Source organism: Thermobia domestica, chromosome 14 (genome assembly GCF_964235325.1).
Source record: "Thermobia domestica chromosome 14, izTheDome1.hap1.1, whole genome shotgun sequence".
Classification (NCBI taxonomy): domain Eukaryota; kingdom Metazoa; phylum Arthropoda; class Insecta; order Zygentoma; family Lepismatidae; genus Thermobia; species Thermobia domestica.
In genome coordinates, this window is record NC_137467.1 from 132253805 (window position 1) to 132260228 (window position 6424).

Consider the following 6424-nt stretch of genomic DNA (forward strand, 5'->3'; position numbering starts at 1 on the left):
TTCACTTACTGAACTATAGTTACCCTGTTCCTCTCTGATGTATCTTATGTTTTCCTCAGCTAGTTTTTTTCCCCTACAGTATCACGGATTCTTTGGTACATTGTGTTATTATTATTGACGTTATTTTTTTTGTTGCTATTATTATTTGAACTTCACTACTCTCATTAACTTCGAACTGTAAAATTGCACATTTTTTACGTACGAATATAATCCAACGTATCTTCTGAATTTTACGATTTCTTACACAGAGAAAAAGAAAAGTATGTGGCGTACGTAAAAAACGTAGGTTACATCCGTAAATTCTGCAGGTTTTGAACTTAAGAGCCTGCCTTACTAAAAATAATACAAAATTTACCATTTTTGTTTTGCTTGTTTATTCATCAGTGAAAGGAGATAATGAAATGTAACTTATCACAATCATAGATAATGCTATTCTACAAAAGAAAATATGAACCTGAAGAATTGTCAGTGTTGCCATCCATAGAAATTACAGTGTTGCCAGAATAACAATTTCCCTAAAATCTAAGTTAAGGCAGCTAGTAGAGGAACAAACTCAACTGCATTTGGTTACATATCATATTGTTTTGGTTTCCTGTGAACTACTTTTTAAATAATAGTTGTATTTAGTTTGTAATAAGCCAAATAGTTTTAACATACAGTTATTAAAACTAAATAATAATTTTAATTAAAAAGTAGTTCACAAGAAACCAAAACAACATGATACGTAATCAAATGCAGTTGAGTTCGTTCCTCTACTCGCTGCATTAACATAGATTTTAGGGAAATTGTTTTTCTGGCAAACACTGTAATTTCTATGGATGGCAACACTGAAAATTCTTCAGGTTCATATTTTCTGTTATAGAATATCATTATCTATGTTTGTGGTGACTTGCATTTCATTATCTCCTTTCACTGATGAATAATCCAGCAAAAGAAAAATGGTAAATTTTGTATTATTTTTAGTAAGGCAGTCTCTTAACGCACAGCTATATGTAATATCTTTCAGCAAATGTATAAATGAAAACGTACATTTTATAATACTTTCCGTGTACTTGTTTCCTCTATACTATAATAAAATTATAAAACTTAAGTTAATTTTTTTCATCATTTTTATATAAAATATATATGAAAAAATTTTATTCTTACTCAAATAACTAATATTGTTTCTGTATTTTTAAAAGTAGCAATTGTATATAAAAAATATAAAATAATGTTTAATTACGTAAAAAAATAATAAACAATCGCAACTTATCGTAAACTAATAAGGTTTTCCGGCAGTCACATAACGTAAAAAGTAATTGAAAAAAAAAACAAAGATGTTACAAAAAAAAAACCTCAAAGTCTAAATAATAAAAGTCAATGCATATAAAAAGGTAAATGAGAGGATAGGCATCATCCAAAAATCACCTAAAAATCAACCAAAAAAATTATTCCAGTATTCATTCAAATTTTAATCTAACAAAATAGCTAAACTCAAACATAAATTTAAAAATTACTATTATTACCGTAAATTATATTTTTCACTTTTATATATCAAATACTAAATATCAGTTTCTAAACGCCAAGCTGAACAAATTGGTTTCCCAAATAATAATAAAAATTTATTTTATATCCTTAATCTTTTAAATTCATAAAAATAAAGCTTTTGTAAACAAAAAAATGTTAATCTTTTAATTTAACTTTACCCTTCAATTAATTTAATTATAACAAGGAAAAATACTTAGCTCCTAAAAATAAATGCTCTAAAAACTTAACTACCATACTATTTAAACATTACGTACTTTACGTATGAAACAAAGAACTGTATATAGGTAGTCAGGATCTCTCACATACCGATGGACGTATGTAACATACGTATACGTATGTAATATAGAGAGACTGTTAGATATCAGACATCCTGCAGCTGCATGACGTAACATCTAAGCAAGAAAAGGCAGTACATATGTAGCATATAGATTACATATGCTCCGTACAGTTTTCCGTAGTAAACATACGAATTGCGTATATTTGTACAACAAACCACTGTCCGGATAAACGGGGTTTTCTCAGTGTAGTACTTAATACAAACTTTTTCCCCGTTTAGAGCTATTGAGTTCTTTTCTTTATAGCCAGTGGGAAGCCTTAGTGTACGGTATCTAATGTTCACAATTACGACATTGTGATTGCGAACAAGATCCTGAGACTAATATTCGGACCCAAGAGGAACGGAATGCTGTAAACTTCATAACGAGGAACTACATAATTTATACGGTTTACCCACATTGTTAGGGTCGTCAAGTCTACGAGGCTTAGGTGGGCGGGTCATGTAGCTAGAATGGAAGAAAGTAGAAACGGTTTCAAAGTCTTGACTGGAAGACCAATCGGAAAATGACCATTAGGAAGACCTAGGCGCAGATGGGAGGACAATATTAAGATGGATCTCGCAGAGATAGGAATACAAAGTAGAAACTGGATGCAGTTAGCTAAGGATAGAAGTAAGTGGAGAGCTTTTTGAACGCGGCATTGAACCTCCGGGTTCCATAGGCCATACAGTTAGTTAGTTAGTTAGATTCGAGTTACAATACATTCTCCCATGCAACCGAATGTCTACAGTTGGAGTAGGCTCTACGTTTCTGTGATCTGTCTAAATGTGATCAAATTGTAATTATTTTGTGCTATTCCTACCCTGTATAGTGGTCTTGGCATTATGTAAACTAATTGTTCTATCCAAATCTTGAGCTTGTCTGCAAATTGGCTGGATGCTAGCGACATCTCTTGGCGTCTGGTAGATGGTCGTGAAACTAGCGACAAATGCGAGGGTGGATTAAATAGTAATGCCTCCTGTGGGATGAAAAATGTATTAATGAATATATCAGTAAAAGGTATTGCAGATCATAGCATAAACTGTTCTCTACAGAAAACTATCATTCAATATAGTCTCCATGATTTTGAACACATTTGTGCTATTGCCAAACCCAGAAATCAAAACCATTTTGGAAAATTCATGAGTTTGCTTCTTGATCCATGATTTAAAAGCTATTTTAACTTCATCCAAGTAATTTCTTGGATTTCTTTACTCTCTAGGTCATAGAGAGACATCCAGATCGAATCTCCAGTGAGCATATTTTCGAAGAAGTCTTGATTGTCAGCTTCAAATGCATCCAGGAGTTCTTGACAAATTTCCACTCACCCCCTCCGATTTCCAACAGTCAATTGCTTGGGAACGCACTTAGCACAAACTTTCTGATATTCCAATCAGCAATTATTCCTTGGGCAGAGCCATACAAGACGTTCAATGTATCAGCAACATTTTGAACTGTAATGCGCCTGTCTCCTCGAATCAATACATCAGCACGCGCTCGATTTACATCTGTGACTGATGTTGTTCCGACCGCTTCTCGGTTTATCTGCAATTTCTGTTTCTTCGTTTCGAAATTTCTTCACTCAACGCCGCGTATTGCTGATGCCCTTTACTGCGTCCTCATAAAGGATTTTTGAAGTGATTATGGACTTTCTTTGGTGGACAACCTTCTTTTGCCAGAAATTCAATGAAGACTCCTTCTTTTAGCTTCAGATTTATGGCTCTGATCAGTTAATCTGAGAAAGAAAAGACTACATTACTACAGTAAGGTCATATCATGCATAGATACTGTAGTTCAGTAACAGTAAAAGAAACAAGGAAATATTACTTTTTGGTTCACCCTCGGATTAGCCTGACTGCGAACTATTGCACATTACAATGACAGACAGGCGTTTTGCATTTATAACAAGGATTAAGGATATCTGAAGATATTCGCCTAAATGTTTCTGCAACCCGAATCTCATAAATATTTTAAAATTTGCTAAATAAGCGTTACTCACAGACTAATATGTTTGTGTTCCATTGTATGAATGTACGTACAACAAACAAATTTCAGATAAATTTCTACGACAATAATATTAACGTATAATTGAAAAAATGTATTCAAATATCATCATCATAAATATTCTGCCATTACTGACAGGTCACTTACCGCAATTAAGAAGCTTCATGTCCACGGCCTTCCGCTGTATTGATATCGTCCTCAAATGTAACCTCCTTCCCCTACCTCTCTTTCATGCCACTATACCCTCTAACACGCCTCTCATGATACATTTTGTTCTTATTCAATGTCCCAACCAGTTTATTTTCCTCTTGTTAATAATATCGAAAACTGATCTTATCTACCCCAACCATTTCTAACATCCTCTCATTCATTTTTTCCACTTGATCCAATTCTCTCCATTCTTCTCCACACTCACATTTTGAAAGCTTCTAGTCATTTCTAGGGATGGCCACAAAGTTCCGGTTCTCGTAGATCCGGTTTTCAGAACCGGTTCTGGAACCAGTCCCGTACCTGGATCCGAAAACCTGGTTCCAGAACCGAATCTAAGGAACCGGTTCCAGATCTGGATTCGAAAACCCGGTTCCAGAACCGGATCTTAGGAATCGGTTCCAGACCTGGATCCGAAAACCCGGTTCCAGACCTGGATCCGAAAGCCTCCAAAGACCCGTAAAGGAGGCACAAAGTTCACCTTCAAAACACTGCAAAGAGGACCATGCGCTTGTGTCCTCCCCGCCCAGACACGCTTGCGCCCCCAGAAAAAAAAAATTGGTCCACCAGTGGGTGTTTAGCCAAATGAGTTGGTCAGTTTGCCTGTTTAGAAAATGAGTTTGCCAGTTACCCAGTTTATTTAGCCAAATAAACAAGACAAGCGGCCGCCGCCTGAGCGCCTGCCTGTCGCTTCCACCATTTCATCTAGTACACTGTCCACAGAATGCCAGCAGCTCGGGTTTAGTGGAGGGCTAGTCACAAAGTTTCGGTTCCAGCGGAACCGGTTCCGCGAGGATCCGGTTTTCAGAACCGGTTCCGAAACCGGTTCCAGACCTGGATCCGAAGAACCGGTTCTAGACCTGGATCCGAAGGACCGGTTCCAGCCCTGTATCCGAAAAACCGATTCCAGTACTGGATCCAAAAAAATGGTTCCGGAACCGGATCCGTTCAGACCCGAAAACCGGTTCCACCAGGAACCGGTTCTGGCCAACCCTAGTCATTTCTCATCATATTTTCGTAATGTCTATGTTTCTGCCACATACAGTACAATACTCCACAAAAGCATTGTACAGATCTTTTTCTCAACTGTTTATTCAAGGTCCCACAAAACAGACTTTCCTTCCTCCTAAAGGCTTCTTTCGCCATTCCTATCCTTGCTTTTATTTCACGTTCACACTTTATATCATCACTGATAATAATACTATCCAGGTATCGAAAACTAGTTCACTTGTTCCATTTTCTCCCCTCCTATTTCTATATTTGGCACCGACCTCTTTGTTTCAAACACCATAACTTTTGTCTTTCTAACATTTATTTTCATCCCATATTCTTCGCAGCTCTTTCTCAAGATTTCTAACACTTTATTGATTTTCTTTTTGGATTTATCCAAATATAAGACATATATTAACCCAAATGTAAGCCGTCTCTACTAGGGATGGCCAGAACCGGTTCCTGGTGGAACCGGTTTTCGGGTCTGAACAGATCCGGTTCCGGAACCGGTTTTTCGGATCCAGGTCTGGAACCGGTTCTTCGGATCCAGGTTTAGAACCGGTTCTTTGGATCCAGGTCTGGAATCCGTTCTTCGAATCCAGGTCAGGAACCGGATCCAGAACCGGTTCTGAAAATCGGATCTCCAAGAACCGGTTCCGCTGGAACCGAAACTTTATGACCATCCCTACGCTAAACCCGAGCTATTGGCAGGCTGTGAACAGTATGCTAGATGAAATGGTGGAAGTGACAGGCAGGCGCCCAGGCTGCGGCAACTTGTCTCATTTAGCTAAATAAATTGGGTAACTGGCAAACTCATTGTCTAAACAGCCAAACTAACCAACTCATTTGGCTAAACACCCACTGGTGGACCAAAATTTTTTTCTGGGGGCACAAGCGGGGGGGAAGGCACAAGGCGGGGGCGGGTTTACTTCTTTGCATTTATTTGAAGGTGAACTTTGTGCCTCCTTTACGGGTTTTTGAGGCTTTCGGAACCAGGTCAGGAACCGGTTCCTAAGATCCGGTTCTGGAACCGGGTTTTCAGATCCAGATCTGGAACCGGGTTTTCAGATCCAGATCTGGAACCGGTTCCTAAGATCCGGTTCTGGAACCGAGTTTTCGGATCCAGGTCTGGAACCGGGTTTCCGGATCCAGGTTCGGAACCGGTTCTGAAAACCGGATCTCCGAGAACCGGTTCCTCGCGGAACTGGTTCCGCCGGAACCGGAACTTTGTGGCCATCTCTAGTCTCTACATAATACAAGTTTAATACTAGTTAGACTTAGTGGTTTATACTATTGGACCTCTCACCAATGCTTGGACCGATCCCAACAAAAAAATTCTGTATGCGCATCTGTTGTGAAGTATTGTTTTTCTGAAATGGATT